The sequence below is a fragment of the Ranitomeya imitator genome, chromosome 7, assembly GCF_032444005.1.
Source record: "Ranitomeya imitator isolate aRanImi1 chromosome 7, aRanImi1.pri, whole genome shotgun sequence".
Taxonomy (NCBI): domain Eukaryota; kingdom Metazoa; phylum Chordata; class Amphibia; order Anura; family Dendrobatidae; genus Ranitomeya; species Ranitomeya imitator.
Genome location: NC_091288.1, coordinates 129,361,318 through 129,382,232, shown reverse-complemented (window position 1 = coordinate 129,382,232; position 20,915 = coordinate 129,361,318). Strand labels below are relative to the sequence as shown.

Genomic DNA, 20,915 nt, shown 5'->3' with positions numbered 1-20,915 from the left:
CACACCTCTAGGCTATGGATTCTTTAGAACATTCAAAGGTTCAACTTATTTAAGTTTATACTTTAATAGCAAAAGGTTCAATGCTTACAATAAGGAAAAGGTATAAAAATATGATAATAAAAAGACATACAACTTATGCAAACAATGTCAAAATAAACAGGATAAACTTACAGAAATCATCTAACTGGTAGTCTGCTTTCTGCTCCCTGAGGGGGGGTGAATGGAATTGTGGAACACATCAGTTTCTCAGGCTGCCCTCACATGTGAACACAATTCTCTGTCTGCAGCCTAAATTTATAACTTTGGTCTGAGGTCAGGTTTCTAGACCAGCCCCTCAGGCCAATATCATAACTGCTGCCTGTTTGATTGGGCCACGGCCGCGCTACTAATGAATATATATTATCTTCCTTTGGAGACTTGTGAGACGGTTCCCAGGAATAGCTAACCCTCAACCCGCAATTAGCATCTCCCCTCCAAGCACTCAGAGGTGTCAAGTGTTCCTTTGTTCTTGGCTCTAAGCTACGCCTCCTGGTGAGATCTGGAGACAGAGGTCTTACTCATCCCAAGGAAGTACCTATTAACACCTAGGTGCGATTTGCCTTCAGGACAGATGCTACATTATAACTAGGTCACAGATAACCCTAGACAGATGTCCCTACACACATATAGAGACATATATAATATATATAAACATATTTCACCACACCTTGTGGTGAAAAATGATTATATATATATATATATATATATAATCTATGTGTGTATATATATATATATATATATATATATATACATACACACGTGTGTGTGTGTGTGTGTGTGTGTGTGTGTGTGTGTGTGTGTGTGTGTGTGTGTGTGTGTGTGTGTGTGTGTGGACATATGTCTAGGGTTATATGTGTGACTAGTGATAATGTAACATCTGTCCTTAAGGCAAGTCACACCTAGGTGTTGATAGGTACTTCCTTGGGACTAGTAGAAATTCTGTCTCCATATCCCACCAGGAGGTCTGGCTAAGGCCAAGAACAAAGGAACACTTGGCACTGCTGAGGTCTTTGAGTAGAGATGCTAAATTGCCTGAGGTAATCTATCCTTGAGAACCCTTCCACAAGAGAAAATAATATATTCATTGGGGGCGCGGCCGTGGCCCAATCAAACAGGCAGCAGTTAGGATATTGGCCTGAGGGGCCGGTCTAGAAACCTGACCTCAGACCAAAGTTATAAATTTAGGCTGCAGACAGAGAATTGTGTTAATATGTGAGGGCAGCCTGAGAAGCTGATGTGTTCCACCAACCCATTCACCCCCCTCAGGGAGCAGAAAGCAAACTACCAGTTAGATGATTTCTGTAAGTTTTCTCCTGTTTGACACTGTTTTGCATAAGTTGTATGTCTTTTTATTATCATATTTTTATACCTTTTTCTTATTGTAAGCATTGAACTTTTTGCTATTAAAGTATAAATCTTTAACAAGTTGAACCTTGAATGTTCTAAAAGAATCCATAGCCTAAAGGTGTGTGAGCCTTATGAGTGATAGACATTTTTATTAGTATTATTATTAGTCCGGGACTCATCACCCGTGTATTCGATGAGTGGTGGCAGCGCGTATGAGCGGGTGTGTGGCCTGGGTCGGTGTGTTATTTATGCTCCCATTACAGCATAGGACAGAGGTTGAATGCTGGACTGAGAGTGGGGAGATAGATTAACCCTTGCAGGCACAACCCCAAGTCACGTGTGAGAGCAGGCACGTGACAAATAAGTGACACCACGGAGAAGGGTTCCGTGACAATTGGTGGCGAGCGGTGGGATATAATTATTTTTTATTAGAGCATTAGTGCATGGTTTAAGCAATTATTCCCTGTACTAAAGAATTGGTATCCTTGCGACGAGTGCATTAGTTCTTTAAGGTTCAACTCAGTGCTTACTTACATACTTGCAAACAGTTTCCAATCCCCGCTTTTCTTTTATTTGGCAAAGGCTGTTCATCGATATGGAAGCCCAGTACAAGAAACAGAGCAAAGAAGCTCTGACCGGCCTCTGTGAGCAGAGTGGAATAGAGACAGCCGACAGATCCAGGGAGCTGCTGATACGTGCCCTGGACATAGATCAAAGTGCTGGAACATCTGGGCAAGAAGAGAGCCCACCTCAGAGAGACAAAGCAATGCCAGCTCTTGCACCGGAGATGCCTGATGGAAATGTCAGCAATGCCAGTGCTGAGGAGCCTATGGACTGTACTTTGCAAATGGACTTACAACGCCTGGGAACAAGTGATCCCAATCTGCGCATGCAGCTGATTCTACAGTACCGACAGGCTGCTGCAGAACACTGTGACCGGGCTGAGAGAGAGGCTGCAGAACGCCGGGAGGACAGAGTGTTCCAGCTTCAGATGGCTCAAATAGAGCAGGGTATCAGTCCTCAGAAAACCCCCTCCCAGGATACAAATCCAAGGAGACCACGTCTAGAAAACTTCCCTGTGATGGAGAAGGATACAGACTTGTATACTTTCCAGCGGGGATTTGAAAAAACCTGCAGGCAGTACCATCTACCCCGTGAGCAGTGGGCACAGTATCTAACCCCAGGGTTGAGAGGCAAAGCCCTGGAAGTTTTTGCTGGCCTCCCACTAGAGCTAGATGCGAACTATGAGGCCATAAAAGAGGCCCTGATCAGGAAATACAACCTGACATTAGAAGTGATCAGGTAATACAACCTGACACCAGAAGTGTATCGTAGAAAGTTCCGGAACCTACAACGTGGATCAACTGACAGCTATGCGGATGTTGTGAGCACCTTGAGGACCACGTTCCACCAATGGATTAGTGGACTTTCTTTTAACAGTTTTGAGGACTTAACGGATCTTATGGTCAAGGATCAATTTCTTCACATGTGCCCCACGGATGTACGACAATTTGTGTGTGATCATGAGCCACAAACTGCGGATCAGGCTGCAAGGATTGCAGACTGCTATGTGGCTAACAGGATGCCTGAGGTGCGGAAGCCATCGGGATTCAGCTGGAGGAGAGGTAAGCCAAACGGGGACCCTTCTCCCTCTGCCTGCCGATCACCAGTGCTGTCCAAGCCCACCTTCTATTGGGCCCCGGGAAATAGACATTCTCTATGCGATGCACGCCGGTGATTCTCCTGCAACAAAGTGAGACATGTTAGCGCTGTCTGCCCTGATAGGGAGAAACACTCAACTACCACCACAAAGCCGACTGTGTCCCCACCGTCTGTCCTCTTTGTAGCTGGCTCTGATGCGAGGGCAAATGAGAACTGTCAATCTGTCACTGTTGGCAATAAAGTCACCATTGGTCTCAGAGACACTGGGGCAGAGGTGACCCCGGTGCGTCCAGCCATGATAACCCCTGCCGATATCATACCAGGAAAGACTGTCTATAACCGGGATTGGAGGGGTCAGCCCTGCCGTGCCCATGGCCCGTGTGTACCTGGACTGGGGAGCAGGGAAAAGAAGTGGGAGTATCAGAGGCTATTCCAACCAATGTGTTGCTAGGCACGGACCTGGGTAGGATGGTGTCTCACTATGCTCCTCCCTTGCAAGTAAATGATGCAGAGAAGGTGGAAGAAAGAGACCCACCTGAGATCCCGTGCGAGGAGGGAGAATGTCCCAATGCACAGGACTGCAATTATGTGGCAGCTGTGACCCGGAGTCAGGCTGCGGCTCAGACTCAGGCCCAGAGATTAGAGGATGAGTCTCAAGACAGAACTGCCAGGACAGGAGGCCCATACTGCAGTCCCGGAGTCTCCATACATGGCAGACCCACCAAGGTCCTCGATAACAAGACACTGAAAACTCAGCTTCCGACCAGGGCCTGGCAGTCACACTAGGCCAGGGCCTGCAGGCTGACAGTCAGAGCTTCCAGGAGGCCCTGCAGACAGATGTCAGTCTGGAGGAGCTCAGATGTCTTGCAGACCAGCCCCCTGCTGCTTCTGGCAAAGAGAGAGTATACTGGGACCAGGGCAGACTGTATACAGAGACAGTCCCCACGGATACTACAGAATCTTGGGACTATGAACGGCGGCTGATCGTCCCTTATCCATTTAGGGAACAATTAGAATTGAGAATTGCCCATGAAATTCCTTTGGCCGGACACCTTGGAATACAAAAGACTAAAGCTTGCCTGACAACTTCTATTGGCCCAAGATGGGAACAGATAGTGCCAATTACTGCCGATCGTGCGTAGTTTGTCAGAGAGTTGGAAAGTCTGGGAATATACAGAAAGTTCCATTGATACCACTGCCTGTGATCGATGAACCTTTCCAGCGAGTGGCTGTGGATATCATAGGGCCACTTGCAATCCCTAGCAGCTCTGACAAAAAGTACATCCTCACAGTGGTGGACTATGCTACACGATACCCGGAAGCTGTGGCACTATCCTCCATCCGAGCAGACAAAGTGGCGGATGCTTTAGTGACTGATCTCTCGTGTGGGTTTCCCCAGGGAAATGTTGACCTATCAGGGAATCCAGTTCATGTCTGATCTGATGGAAAGCCTCTGTGAAAGAATACAAGTACAGCATTTTGTGGACAGCGCCTATCATCCCCAAACCAACGGACTCTGCGAGCGTTTTAATGGAACATTAAAGCAAATGCTCAAAATGCTGGTGGAGACTGAAGGGAGAGACAGGGAGCGGTACCTCCCCATCTGCTGTTTGCCTACAGAGAGGTACCCCAGGCGTCTACTGGATTCTCCCCCTTTGAACTAGTTTATGGGAGGAGGGTCGGGGGGCCACTAGATTTGATTAAGGACTGTTGGGAGGACGACCCCAGAACTACTGGAGTCTCAGTGGTCGAATATGTACTGCGGCTCAGAGAGAGAATGCAAAAACTGAGCAGCCAGGCCCATGAGAACGTGACCCAGGCCCAAATCAACCAGAAGGTCTGGTATGACCGTAATGCCAGACTAAGGGCCTACGAGGAGGTCTAGAAACCTGACCTCAGACCAAAGTTATAAATTTAGGCTGCAGACAGAGAATTGTGTTCATATGTGAGGGCAGCCTGAGAAGCTGATGTGTTCCACCAACCCATTCACCCCCCTCAGGGAGCAGAAAGCAAACTACCAGTTGGATGATTTCTGTAAGTTTTCTTCTGTTTATTTTGACACCGTTTTGCATAAGTTGTATGTCTTTTTATCATATTTTTATACCTTTTTCTTACTGTAAGCATTGAACTTTTTGCTATTAAAGTATAAATCTTTAACAAGTTGAACCTTGAATGTTCTAAAAGAATCCATAACCTAAAGGTGTGTGGGCCTTATGAGTGATAGACATATTTTTATTAGTATTATTATTAGTCCGGGACTCATCGCCCGTGTATTCGATGAGTGGTGGCAGTGCGTATGAGCGGGTGTGTGTGGCCTGGGTCAGTGTGTCATTTATGCTCCCATTACAGCATAGGACAGAGGTTGAATGCTGGACTGAGAGGGGGAGATAGATTAACCCTTGCAGGCACAACCCCAAGTCAAATATGAGAGCAGGCACGTGACGAATAAGTGACACCACAGAGATGGGATCCGTGACACACCTATCCTAAGGCCAAGTTCATACGTTCAGTATGTGGTCAGTATTATACATTAATATTTGTAAGCCAAAACCAGGAGCGGTGATAAATGCGGACTTGGGATCGTGTTTCTATTATACTTCTCCTCTGATTGTTCCACTCCTAACTTTGCCAACACAAGAGCTGCAGGCTATGTATGTGATCTGGTGTTTGATGGAACTGTTAATGTGAATGGTGAGGACGTGGTGCAGAAGTGGAGTTTTTAGAAGAGTGGGCGATGGGACTGTGGAGGTGGATGGTAGCAGTGGAAAGGACAATGATGAAGGTGGTGGAATGGGCAATAATGGGGTGGTGGGGAGAAAGCAATGATGGAGGTGGTGAAGAGGGCAATCAAGGGGATGGGGAAGGGCAATAATGGGATTCGGGGGAGGAGCACAATGGGGGTGTAGGGGAGTGGGATGAGAGGAAGGGGGATTGGGATGGGCGGAAGGGGGATTTATAATGGATTTAGGAAAAGGGGGATCGATTAGGTTTAACACTGTCCCTCAGTATAAAGCGCACTCGCTTATGTACAGCACAGTCACCTTAGTATATAGTGTACTCACTTACGTTTAGCAGTCCTTTAGTGTAGTCACTTATGTATAAAACCATCCTTACTTACATAGTTTCCTCTTTTGTTATGTATAACACCGTCCCTTATTATGTACTGTACCATCCTCTAGTTTTATATGATGTCCTCCTTTATTATATAGCTTCCTCTGCTGTTATGTACAGTGCTGTCTCTTACATAGTGTATTCTTGATATTTTTGTTATTCACAGCGCCTTCTTTTATTACATAGTCCCCTCTTGTTAGAAATAAAATGACTACTGATGGAGGAGCCGTGACCAGACTACCAGTCCATTAGCTCCTCCTTTAGAAAAGAAGCTTTCCCATGTTCCATCAGCCATCATTGCATTATACAGCTAACAAGACAGGACGGTATGTAATAAAAAAAAGGGCTCTATAAAATCAAATATGTAAGGGATGTACATAACAAAAAATTGGAACAGCATCAAACACAGTACCTTAACAAAATGCATGCATCCCCAGCCAGCAATGTCAGAAGGCTCCTTGCAATAGTAGCAATAAAAAAAAAAAAAAAAAAAAAGAGGCAAAAAAAATAAATAAAAAAGGGCGGGGGGGGGGGGGGGGGGGGGGGGGTGTCTTGGGAGGAACCGCACAGCAAACTTACAGAAAAAAAAAAAAAGTGATTTATTGCCCAAATGGCGTGAGATATATATATATATATATATATATATATATATATATATATATATATATATATATATATATATATATATATATATATATATATATATATATATATATATATATATATATATATAAATAGAAATTGGAACAGCATCCAGAGAATACCTTTAGTCACGGTGCAAAGCTCTTCCAGCCAGCAATCCAGATGGCCTCAAACAATACAAGAAAAAAGAAAAAGCAGCACCTAATAATAAATAAAAGTGGACTTTATTTGGTGCTGCTTTTTCTTTTTATATATATATATATATATATATATATATATATATATATATATATATATATATACACACACACACACATATACATACACAATTGTCTATGGGTCACTTCCGTCTTAATGTGTGTCAAACAAAAATCAGTCCCAGGAGCGCTGAAGGAAATTCGTCTTTCTGTCTGTCAGATATTCATTGATCGCGGCCTCTGTCTGTGATAGAAATCCAAGTCGCTGATTGGTCGTGGCAAAACGCCCACGACCAATCAGCGACGGCCATAGTCTGGCAGCGAAATGGCCGCTGCTTTATTGCCCTGCAGTCAGCGCTGAGCGCTCACACAGGGTTAATGCCAGCGTTAACGGACTGCGGTGTAACGCACTCCATTAACGCTGCTGTTCACCCTGCGTGACCAACTTTTTACTATTGATGCTGCGTATTCAGAATCGATAGTAAAAAGATCTAATGTTACAAATAAGAATGAATAAAAAAAAAAAGTTATTCTCACCTACCGACGTCGCGCGCTGTCCTCGGCAGTGCAAGCGGCAGGTTCCGGTGCCAAGGATGCTATGCAAGAAGGACCTGCCATGACGTTACGATCATGTGACCGCTACGTCATCACAGGTCCTGCGCTCATACCAACCCTGGGACCAGAAGCTGCCGCGTGCACCGCACACAGGCGCCAGGACTTCAAGGGGCCTTCGGAAGGAGAGTATGTGTTTATTTTTTTTATTTTAAGTATTTTTTTAACCACGCATATAGTGCCCACATTGCTATATACTACGGGGGCTGTGTTACATACTGCGTGGGCTCTGTTATAAATAATAATAATAATTTTTATTTATATAGCGCCAACATATTCAACAGCACTTTACAATTAAGCGGGGACATGTACAGACAATAAATTCAGTACAAGTTAAGACAATTTAACCCCTTTACCCCCAAGGGTGCTTTGCACGTTATGGACCGGGCCAATTTTTACAATTCTGACCAATGTCCCTTTATGAGGTTATAACTCTGGAACGCTTCAATGGATCCCGGTGATTCTGACATTGTTTTCTCGTAACATATTGTACTTCATGATAGTGGTAAAATTTCTTTGATATTACCTGCGTTTGTTTGTGAAAAAAACGGAAATATGGCGAAAATTTTGAAAATTTCGCAATTTTCCAACTTTGAATTTGTATGCAATTAAATCACAGAGATATGTCACACAAAATACTTAAGTAACATTTCCCACATGTCTACTTTACATCAGCACAATTTTGGAACCAACATAACCAACGTTTGGAGAGCCACTGATGTGCCTAAACATTGAAACCCCCCACAAGTGACACCATTTTGGAAAGTAGACACCCTAAGGAACTTATCTAGAGGTGTGGTGAGCACTTTGACCCACCAAGTGCTTCACAGAAGTTTATAATGCAGAACCGTAAAAATAAAAAATCATTTTTTTTCACAAAAATTATCTTTTCGCCCCCAATTTTTTATTTTCCCAATGGTAAGAGAAAAAATTGGAACCAAAAAGTTGTTGCACAATTTGTCCTGAGTATACTCTGATACCCCATATGTGGGGGTAAACCACTGTTTGGGCGCATGGGAGAGCTCGGAAGGGAAGGAGCGCCGTTTGACCTTTCAATGCAAAATTGACAGGAATTGAGATGGGACGCCATGTTGCGTTTGAAGAGCCACTGATGTGCTTAAACATTGAAACCCCCCACAAGTGACACCATTTTGGAAAGTGGACCCCCTAAGGAACTTATCTAGATGTGTGGTGAGCACTTTGACCCACCAAGAGCTTCACAGAAGTTTGTAATGCAGAGCCGTAAAAGAAAAAGAAAAAATTTTCCCACAAAAATTATTTTTTACCCTTCAGTTTTGTATTTTCCCCGAGGGTAACAGGAGAAATTGGACCCCAAAAGTTGTTGTGCAATTTGCCCTGAGTGCGCTGATGCCCCATATGTGGGGGGGAACCACTGTTTGGGCGCATGGAAGGGCTCGGAAGGGAAGGAGCGCCATTTGGAATGCAGACTTAGATGGAATGGTCTGCAGGCATCACATTGCGTTTGCAGAGCCCCTAATGTACCTAAACAGTAGAAACCCCCAACAAGTGACCCCATATTGGAAACTAGACCCCCCCATGAACTTATCTAGATGTGTTGTGAGAACTTTGAACCCCCAAGTGTTTCACTACAGTTTATAACGCAGAGCCATGAAAATAAGAAATCTTTTTTTTCCTACAAAAATTATTATTTAGCCGCCAGTTTTGTATTTTCCCAAGGGTAACAGGACAAATTGGACCCCAAAAGTTGTTGTCCAATTTGTCCTGAGTACGCTGATACCCCATATGTTGGGGTAAACTCCTGTTTGGGCACACGGGAGAGCTCGGAAGGGAAGGAGCACTGTTTTACTTTTTCAACGCAGAAATGGCTGGAATTGGGATCGGACGTCATGTCGCGTTTGGAGAGCCCCTGATGCGCCTAAACAGTGGAAACCCCCAATTATAACTGAAACCCTAATCCAAACACACCCCTAACCCTAATTCCAACGGTAACCCTAACCACACCCCTAACCCAGACACACCCCTAACCCTAATCCCAACCGCAAATGTAATCCAAACCCTAACCCTAACTTTAACCCCAACCCTAACTGTAGCCTTAACCCTAACTGTAGCCTTAACCCTAACTGTAGCCTTAACCCTAACTGTAGCCTTAACCCTAACTGTAGCCTTAACCCTAACTGTAGCCTTAACCCTAACTGTAGCCTTAACCCTAACTGTAGCCTTAACCCTAACTGTAGCCTTAACCCTAACTGTAGCCTTAACCCTAACTGTAGCCTTAACCCTAACTGTAGCCTTAACCCTAACTGTAGCCTTAACCCTAACTGTAGCCTTAACCCTAACTGTAGCCTTAACCCTAACTGTAGCCTTAACCCTAACTGTAGCCTTAACCCTAACTGTAGCCTTAACCCTAACTGTAGCCTTAACCCTAACTGTAGCCTTAACCCTAACTGTAGCCTTAACCCTAGCCCTAACCCTAATGGGAAAATGGAAATAAATACATTTTTAAAAAATTTTTATTTTTCCCTAACTAAGGGGGTGATGAAGGGGGGTTTGATTTACTTTTATAGCGGGTTTTTTAGCAGATTTTTATGATTGGCAGCAGTCACACACTGAAAGACGCATTTTATTGCAAAAAATATTTTTTGCGTTACCACATTTTGAGAGCTATAATTTTTCCATATTTGGGTCCACAGAGTCATGTGAGGTCTTGTTTTTTGCGGGACGAGTTGACGTTTTTATTGGTAACATTTTCGGGCACGTGAGATTTTTTGATCGCTTTTTATTCCAATTTTTGTGAGGCAGAATGACCAAAAACCAGCTATTCATGAATTTCTTTTGGGGGAGGCGTTTATACCGTTCCGCGTTTGGTAAAATTGATAAAGCAGTTTTTTTTTCTTCGGGTCAGTACGATTACAGCGACACCTCATTTATATCATTTTTTTAATGTTTTGGCGCTTTTATACGTTAAAAACTATTTTATAGAAAAAATAATTATTTTTGCATCGCTTTATTCTGAGGACTATAACTTTTTTATTTTTTGCTGATGTTGCTGTATGGCGGCTTGTCTTTTGTGGGACAAGATGACGCTTTCAGCGGTACCATGGTTATTTATATCCGTCTTTTTGATCGCGTGTTATTCTACTTTTTGTTCGGCGGTATGGTAATAAAGCTTTGTTTTTTGCCTCTTTTTTTTTTCTTACGGTGTTTACTGAAGGGGTTAACTAGTGGGACAGTTTTATAGGTCGGGTCGTTACGGACGCAGCGATACTAAATATGTGTACTTTTACTGTTTTTTTTATTTAGGTGAAGAAATGTATTTATGGGAATAATATATATATTTTTTTCATTATTCAGGATTTTTTTTTACACACTTGTAAAAAAATTTTAAAACTTTTTTACTTTGTCCCGGGGGGGGGGGTTCGGACAATAAAGATTGGTGATCTGCCAGTTTGCACAGCACTCTGATAGATCACCGATCTGTCAAAGAGCGCTGCAGCGTTACCAAGTGCCTGCCCTGAGCAGGCACTTGATAAGCCACCTCCCTCCCTGCAGGACCCGGATCCGTGGCCATCTTGGATCCGGGACTTTCTGCAGGGAGGGAGGTAAGAGACCCTCGCAGCAACGCGATCACATCGCGTTGCTGCGGGGGTCTCAGGGAAGCCCGCAGGGAGCCCCCTCTGTTATGACCTGGTGGTCAGGACAATAATGGACCTGGTGGTTAAGAGCACACGGAATGACCTGATAGTTACTGATAATAAGGACGAGCTCTGGGACGTGGGAACTCTGCTGACCGCAATCCCTAAACCTATCAAACACACTAGAAATAGCCGTGGATTGCGCCTAACGCTCCCTATGCAACTCGGCACAGCCTAAGAAACTAGCTAGCCCTAAAGATAGAAAAATAAAGCCTACCTTGCCTCAGAGAAATTCCCCAAAGGAAAAGGCAGCCCCCCACATATAATGACTGTGAGTAAAGATGAAAATACAAACACAGAGATGAAATAGATTTAGCAAAGTGAGGCCCGACTTACTGAACAGACCGAGGATAGGAAAGGTTACTTTGCGGTCAGCACAAAAACCTACAAAAAGACCACGCAGAGGGCGCAAAAAGACCCTCCGCACCGACTCACGGTGCGGAGGCGCTCCCTCTGCGTCCCAGAGCTTCCAGCAAGCAAGACAACAAATTAAATAGCAAGCTGGACAGAAAAATAGCAATCCAAAGAAATACAAGCTGGAACTTAGCTTCTGCTGGGAAGACAGGTCACAAGAACGATCCAGGAGTGAACTAGACCAATACTGGAACATTGACAGGTGGCATAGAGCAAAGATCTAAGTGGAGTTAAATAGAGCAGCAGCTAACGAATTAACCTAGTCACCTGTGAAACTCAGAAACACCCACCAGAGGAAGTCCATGGAGAGAACCAGCCGAAGTACCATTCATGACCACAGGAGGGAGCCCGACAACAGAATTCACAACACCCCTCCCTGCGCGATGCTTCCCTGCACCGCCGGCACATCGCGATCATGTTTGATTGCGGTGTGCCGGGGGTTAATGTGTCGGGGCGGTCCGTGACCGCTCCTGGCACATAGTGCCGGATGTCAGCTGCGATAAGCGGCTGGCACCCGGCCGCGCTCCCCCCGTGAGCGCGGCCGATCGCCTATGACGTACTATTACGTCCTTGGGAATTAAGGCCCACCCCACATGGACAGAATAGTACGTCTAATGGCAGAAAGGGGTTAAACAGTGACATTAGGTGTGAGGTCTCTGCTCGCAAGCTTACAACCTACAAGGAAATGGGAGGACACAATAGGAGAAAAGTGCTTGTTATTTCAGGTCTGGCAATTATAATAAATAGGGATTTTTATATAACGCTGCATGATCCGGTCATCAGCCCGTGTGTTTAAGTGCAACAGTCAAGTATCAAGTGCAGTTATCGTGTGCATGGAGGGTGTGGAGAAAGATGAATAGTAGGGTGCAGATTCACATGCAGATAATATTTGGAAGGAGGGAACAGGACAAAGTTAGTTTACTGAGTAGTTGATGTGGTAGGCTTGTTTGAAGAGATGGGTTTTTAAAGCGCGCTTGAATAGGTCGGGGCTAGGTATCAGTCTGATCGTCTGGGGAAGTGCATTCCAGAGAGCTGGCGCAGCATGAGAGAAGTCTTGGAGACGGAGGTGCGAGGTTCGGATTACGGCGATGTTAGTCTTATGTCATTTGTAGAACGGAGGGCACGTGTAGGGCGATAGACGGAGATGAGAGAGGAGATATAAGGCGGTGCAGAACTGTGGAGAGCTTTGTGGGTGAGAGATGAGTTTATACTGGAACCTGTAGGGAATGGGTAGCCAGTGTAATTACTGGCACAAGATGGAGGCATCGGTGAAGCGGCTGGACAGAAATATGACCCTGGCTGCCGCATTCAAGATGGATTGGAGAGGAGAAAGTTTGGAAAGAGGGAGACCGATCAGAAAAGAGTTGCAGTAGTCCAGACGAGAATGAATAAGAGCAACAGTGAGAGTCTTAGCAGTTTCAAAGGTGAGAAAAGGTCGGATTCTGGAGATGTTTTTAAGATGCAGGTGACAGGAGCGAGTGATCGGATATAGGGAGTAAAGGAAAGTACGGTGTCGAATATGACCCCAAGACAGCGGGGCATGCTGTGTGGGAGTTAAGGTTGAACCCTCCAGGGTAATTTCGATGTTGGGTAGAGTAAGGTTAGTAGAAGGGAGAAAAGCCGGATTACGTACCGGTAATGCTCTTTTAATGAGTCCACGACAGCACCCCACATGAGAGAGAGGGATCCGCCCATAGGAACAGGAAACCTACAGAATAAAAGGAGGCGGTCCCCTCTCCTCCTCAGTTTAGTTACAGAGTATAAAAAGGGGAACCGCAAAAGTGTTAGTATTCATTCTTATTCAGTCACATAAATTTCTATACAACCATTATTTGTGACCTTAAAGGAAAGAGCTGTGCACAATTTAGGGAGGGTAATACATGGGTGCTGTCGTGGACTCATTAAAAGAGCATTACCGGTACGTAATCCGGCTTTTTACCCTTCGCCACGACAGCACCCCACATGAGAGATTTTCAGAGAGTCATTATTTGGGTGGGATTACTGTATTAAGAACAGCTCTACCAAAGGTCAGATCAGAAGACGTGGACAGATCAAGTCTATAATGGTTGTAGAAGGTAGAAGGTGTAGACCAAGTTGCAGCCTTACATATTAAATGGATCGGTACATCTGCTTGTTCCGCCCAGGAGGAAGCCATGGCTCGTGTTGAGTGCGCTTTTATACCCACTGGAGGAATCTCGCCTTTTGACGTATAGGCCAAGCAGATAGCCTCTCTGATCTACCGAGATATGGTAGCTCTCGTGACCCCATGTCCTTTCTTGTGGCCCTGAAAGGAGATAAACAGAGCCCTACTCTCCCTCCATGTCTGACACCTTTCTATATAAGTCAGGATGGCTCTTCTGACATCTAAGGTGTGGAACTTATGATGTTCTGGAGTTACAGGTGAATCAAAAAAGGAAGGGAGAAATATTTCTTGTGACCTGTGGTAGGTGGACGCTACCTTAGGGAGGTATGAGGGGTCTGGTTTCAGGACTATCCGATCATGAAATATCAGTAAGAAAGGTGGGTCTACTGATAGGGCCTGGATGTCACTAACCCGTCTAGCTGAGGTTAGGGCTACTAGTAAGGCTACTTTATATGTTAGGATTTTTAAAGGTATTGAATCTAATGGTTCAAATGGAGAGCTTGTTAAGGCCTCTAATACTAGATTTAAATCCCACGGAGGTAGACGGGGAATATGGACCGGTTTACTACGTTCACAAGATTTTATGAATCTGGAGATCCACCTATTAGCTGCTATATTGCATCCATATAGGGCTCCTAATGCCGAGACCTGAACTCTTAAGGTATTTACAGATAGTCCTAACTCTCGGCCTTTTTGCAAGAACTCTAGGATAGGTGTGAGTGGAACTTGCTTAGTGAACGGTACCGTGTAGAAGTCTAAAAATTTATTCCATACCCTACTATATATTAGGGTGGTAGATCTTTTCCTGCTCAATAAGAGGGTGTTTACTAGTTCTGTTGAGAACCCTCTGGAACTTAATAGTTGCCTCTCAAATTCCACGCCGTCAAGTGAAGACCTTTCACTTGCGGGTGGAAAAAGGGGCCTTGGTACAGCAGCTCCTTGTCTGATGGGAGGATCCAAGGATCGCATAGGCACATGGTCTGGAGACAAGAGAACCATGGTCTTTTCGGCCAGAATGGTGCAATGAGGATTACTCTTGCCTGTTCCCTCCTGATCTTTCTGATCACTAGAGGAATCAGAGACATTGGAGGAAAGGCATATGCCAGTCTGAACCGCCAAGGATGGTGGAGAGAGTCCAACATATCTGGGTGATCCCTGGTGTTCAGGGAAGCGAACCTTTGTACTTGCCGGTTGTCTCTTGTGGCAAATAGGTCGATTTGTGGTATCCCCCATGCTTCTGTTATCCTTCTGAATATGGATTTGTTTAAGGTCCATTCTCCTTGACGCAACTCGTTTCTGCTGAGGTAGTCTGCCCTGATGTTCTCTACACCTTTGATGTGCAGGGCTGTTAAGGATGTTAGATGAGCCTCTGCCAGCTGAAAGATGTTTGCAGCTATGGTCATCAGACTTCCTGACTTTGTACCACCCTGACGGTTCAAGTATGCCACTGCGGTGGAATTGTCTGAGTAAATTCTTACATTTGTTCCATGAATCTGCGGAAGAAAATGATATAAGGCACATTCTATTGCTTTTAACTCCTTCCAGTTGGAGGAACATATTAATTCTGTCTGATCCCAAGTATTTTGGGCCAGATTGTCTTCCATATGTGCTCCCCACCCAATAGGGCTGGCGTCGGTGGTAATTATTTTAGACGGGTCTATTATCCATGGCACACCCCGTGATAGGTGGTCCATGTCTAGCCACCAGGATAGCGATTCTAAGACATTACTGGAAAGAGTTATTCTACTTTCTAGATAACCGTCTTTCCCCTGAGCCGACAATACTTCGTACTGCAATTGACGGGTATGGAATTGTGCCCAAGGTACAGCAGGGATACATGATGATAATGACCCCAGTAAGGACATGGCCTTTCTTAGTGTCATGTAGGGTTTGCGTATTGCGTCTGATACCTTTGATTGTATAGTCAACCTCTTTGACTGAGGAAGAAAGCATTTCTGACTTACGGAGTCTAGCTGGATTCCTAGAAATGTCTGAACGGTTTCTGGATTCAGCCGAGATTTTTCGAAGTTGACGATCCAACCTAACTCCTGTAGGGACGAGATCGTATTAGATAAACGAGTTTTACATTGAAGTGCAGAGCTTCCTACCACTAGAAAGTCATCTAGGTAGGGTATTATCAAGGTATCTCGTTGGCGTAGATGAGCCATCACTTCTAGTATCACCTTAGTGAAGACGCGGGGAGCCATAGAAAGCCCAAATGGCATTGCAACATATTGAAAGTGACGAACCTTTCCCTCCAGGGTGACTGCTACCCTTAGGTACTGCTGATGTTCGGCATGTATGGGAAGATGGTAATAGGCGTCCTTTAAGTCTATTCCGGCCATGACACACCTAGGGAATAAGAGTTTTATGGTAGAACTAATGGATTCCATTTTGAAGGTATGATTACGCAGGAAAGAATTTAATTTTTTAAGATTTATGATGGTTCTAAATGAACCATCTGGTTTATTAATCAGGAATAAAGGGGAGTAGAACCCTTTCCCTTTTTGATCCTGGGGAACTTCAATCAGGACTTTCTTAGATAGAAGAGATAGGATCTCTATTTCTAGAGCCCTCTGTTGGTCCTGACCTTTTGGAGATGTTATTATGAAGGAATCCCAAGGGATTCGATCAAATTCTAATTTAAGGCCGTATTGCACAATGTCCAGAATCCACTGGCTGGATGTTATCTGTTCCCATTGGGGAAGAAAAAATTTTAATCTGCCGCCTACTTCCTGGTTAGCGGTATTTACGTCTCGGATTATGGGACCCGCTAAAAAAGGCACCTTTTTGCTTTGGGTCCTTCGACTCCCATCGCTCTCTTTGTTCAAGCGGCTTGTTCCTAGTAAAGGGGCGTCTCCTGAAGGCTCTCCTGTAGGATGGAAGATACTGGTTAGGGAAGCCTTTCTTCCTTTCACCTGCTTTATTCAGGAGTTCATCCAGCGTCTTCCCAAAAAGGAACTCACCCTGACAGGGAATCGCACAAAGTTTTGCTTTAGCTTGTGCGTCCCCCTTCCAATTCTTTAGCCAGAGTGCACGCCGGGCTGTGTTGACTAGGCCGGCTGACCTGGCTGCAAGACGTAGCGAGTCCACTGAGGCATCAGCTAGGAATGCTACTGCTTCTTTAATTTGAGGCAATTTCAGCAGGATAGATTCCCTCGAAGTTTTGCCTCTAATCTGTTCCTCCAATTGCTCCGTCCATACTAGTAGAGATCTTGCAGTACAGGTACTAGATATGGCGGGCCTGAACGCCCCCGTATTGACTTCCCATGACCTCTTTAGTAAAGCTTCTGCTTTACGGTCCAGCGGGTCTGTTAGGACCCCTGAATCCTCCACTGGTAGGACCGACTGTTTGGTTGTGGAGGCTACCGCAGCATCAACTTTTGGCACCTTTGACCAGGTGTTTAGGTCTTCATCGCTGAAGGGATAGCGCCTTTTAGAGGATGATGGTAAAAACCCTCTATTCTGCTTGTCCCACTCCTTTTTGACAATATCTTTGATGGTTTGTATGACGGGGAAGGACCTACGTTTCTTCTGTCCTAACCCCGCAAACATTATGTCCTGTGCTGATTTCTTTTCTTTCCCATCTGGGCACCCCATCGTGCTCCTGACAGATTTTATTAAATTGTCCACATTACTGTTGGGAAGACAAAGTCCCCCTTCAGTCTCGGATGAGCTCGGCTGAGATCCCTCTTCGTCTGAAGAAATACATACACCCTCTGACTCCGAACTAACCGGAGACCGGGACCTGCTAGGCTGACGGGTACTGGCGCTACTTGTCTGCGCCAAACCCTGCATCTCTTCTCGGATAATAGCTCTGACATCTGAGGGAGTCATGATATTTTCCTGCCATAGAGTTTGCATGATACACTCTGCACACAGTTTTTTGGCATAATCATCCGGGAGGGGCTGCGTACATAAAGCACACTCTTTATGCTTAGATTTGTGTGTCCTTTTCTTAGTCTAGAGGAAGGATACAGGAGGAACATATATCAGCATATAGGAAGAGACTCTTTCAAAAACTCACCCAGTGAAGCTGACAGGTACCGGTTCTGGAGGCGGAATTCGTTTGGTGGTAGAACTCTTCTCTGGAGGTCGGCCACCACTCTTTGTGCTGCTCCTCGTGCTTCTCTCCCTGCTGGGAGAGCGCTGTTGCACTGCGGGCAGGTGCGCTTCGTCGGCCGGTGAAGCCATTTCACACACACCGGCCCGACGCTAGCGCTGCATTTTTAAACTTGCCGCCCATTCTCCTGCCTCCCCGGACCAACCCGGAAGTGCTCCCGCGACTTCCGGGTTAGACGCGCCGCTCTCACCACCATGCGGCCGCCAGAGGCTATTAAGCCGGCCGCTGCAGCGCGCGCGTCCTCACAGTGCCGGCCGGACCTACGGTGACCGGACCCGGACCGTGGATGTTTGGCCAGACGAGGGGGGAGGCTGCAAGCAGGGGCTCCCCCGCCGCTGCTTCTGGTACCGCAGCCCCTGCCGTTCCCACAGAAACCGGCGCAGGCGGGTGCATGGCCCAGGGATCCTCTTCATCTGTAGGTAAGCCGGGTCCCTGTAGGAACAGGAAACCTAAACTGAGGAGGAGAGGGGACCGCCTCCTTTTATTCTGTAGGTTTCCTGTTCCTATGGGCGGATCCCTCTCTCTCATGTGGGGTGCTGTCGTGGCGAAGGGTAAAACACAAGTAGTTCAGTTTTGGAGAGATTTAGTTTCAGATAGAGGGAGGACATGATGTTAGAGACAGCAGACAGACAATCCTTGGTATTGAATTAGGGTAGTGGTGATGTCGGGGGAAGAAGTGTATAATTGGGTGTCGTCAGCATAGAGATGGTACTGGAACCCAAATCTGCTGATTGTTTGTCCAATAGGGGCAGTGTATAGAGAGAATAGGAGGGGGCCCAGGACTGAGCCCTGTGGAACCCCGATAATAAGGGGACGAGGAGAGGAAGAGGAGCCGGCAAAAGATACAGTGAAGGAGCGGTCAGAGAGGTAGGAGAACCAGGAGAGGGCTGTGTCCTTGAGGCCTATGGAGCGGAGCATGGTGAGAAGGAGCTGGTGATCCACAGTATCAAATGCGGCAGATAGATCCAGGAGAATCAGCAGAGAGCAATGACCTTTGGATTTAGCTGTTATTAGATCATTAGAGACTTTAGTGACGGCAGTTTCAGTGGAGTGTAAAGAGCAGAAATCAGATTGTAAGGGGTCAAGAAGAGAGTTATCCGAGAGATAGCGGATTAAACGGGAGTGGACCAAGCGTTCCAGGAGTTTAGAGATGAAGGAAAGGTTAGAGACAGGTCAGGTTAGACGGGAAGTTCTGGTCCAGGAATGGCTTTTTAAGTAAAGGGGTAATGATGGGATGTTTAAATGAGGAGGGAAAGATGCCTGAGGAAAGAGAGAGGTTAAATATTTTAGTCAGGTGAGTGGTGACCACTGGTGAGAGAAACTGCAGGAGAGGTGAATGAATGGGGTCAGTATTGCAGGTTGTAGGCCGAGCAGAAGTGAGGAGTTTGGAAACTACTTCTTCTGAAACAGGCTCAAAGATGTCTAATGAGCTTGAGGTGCGGCAGGGAAGGGGATCCAGGCACTGAGGAGATTGGGCTGAGATATCATGATTGATGTGGTTGATTTTTTTCTAGGAAATAAGTGGCCAGATCCTCACCACTGAGATTGGAGATGGGGGCCTGTACTTTAGGTTTCAGGACGGAGTTTAAGGTTTCAAAAAGTCGTTTTTGGTTGTTGGATAGTGAGGTGATGAGGGTGGTGAAGTAGGATTGTTTGGCCAGAGAAAGGGCAGAGTTACAGGTTTTGAGCATGAACTTATAGTGGATGAAGTCTGTTATATACTACATCTCTGTGCTATATACTATGTAGCTGGGCAATATACAACGTGACTGTGCAATATACTACGTGGCTATGTTATGCACTATGTGGCTCTGCTATATACTACGTGGCTGACCAATATACTACATACCTGTGCAATACACTACGTAGTTCTGCTATATACTACGTACGCTGTGTTACATACTACGTCGGTTGTGTTCTATACTACGTCACTGTGCAATATAGTACGTAGCCTGTGCCATATACTACCTACACATTCTAAAATACCCGATACGTGAGAATCGGGCCACCATCTAGTGTATGTGTGTGTGTCTACATGTGTGTGTATATATATATATATATATACACACACACACACACACACACATACATACACACCACACATCACCATGAAAATTGTAAATTCACACTGAAGGCATCAAAACTATGAATTAACACATGTGAAATTGTACACATGTTCCTTGTGGTATGTCGGTGAAACTACATGTGACTTCAAAACTAGGATTAATTAACACCGACATACCATAAAGAAAAAACGGATGGACTTACCTGTTTCGAAACATTTCGTAGAAAAGTCTCACACTGAAAGGGAGTTGCGCTTTCGAATTATTGATACGATACCTATACAGAGGAGAGGAGGGGATCGGGTGCAACTGCTTAAGAGGAGAGAATTGGAGTGGATAAAGAGGTTGAATACCTTAAAGCCACATGGTCTTAATGTAGACTATAAACTTAGTCAAGTCATGTAAAATGTATGGGGGTGGGTTTCCTCTCTCAAACGTATGGATTTATGTACTTATTAAACCAGGGATTCAAGCTTCAGGAGGCTAATTTGCATATTCCAGGTGCCTTCTGGGAGAAGCGAAGTCTCCCTAAGCTAGAAGATCGTTGGGTACAGCCGGGACCAGCTGCTTCGAAAGCATCACCAAAGAATTTTTGCCTGTAGGACATTATTGCAAGAGAGCTTGGCTGAGTAGATTACACAAGAAGGAAAACACACAGCAAGTCAGCAGGATCTAGGAGCAACATGGCAGATGTGACAACCTACATGGTGAGCTGCAGCATGTGCTACATGTTCACAGATCGACCAGAAGAAGAATCCAATTTCACCTGTCAGAAGTGTAGACTAGTGGCCCTTTTAGAAGAAAAGGTGCGGGGTCTGGAAGAAAGAATAGCAACTTTGAAACTCATCAAAGAGAATGAAGACTTTCTAGACAGAACAGAAGCATCTC

At 45.3% G+C, this 20,915-nt stretch overlaps 1 protein-coding gene and 1 pseudogene across 1 annotated transcript in view; one reads left to right on the top strand and one right to left on the bottom strand.

The window, feature by feature from the left end:
• SF3B1 (splicing factor 3b subunit 1) overlaps positions 1-20,915 on the bottom strand; it is a 418,418-nt gene that overhangs the window by 306,069 nt on the left and 91,434 nt on the right. The window lies entirely within an intron of this gene.
• LOC138645751 (uncharacterized) lies at positions 1,982-5,175 on the top strand (annotated as a pseudogene).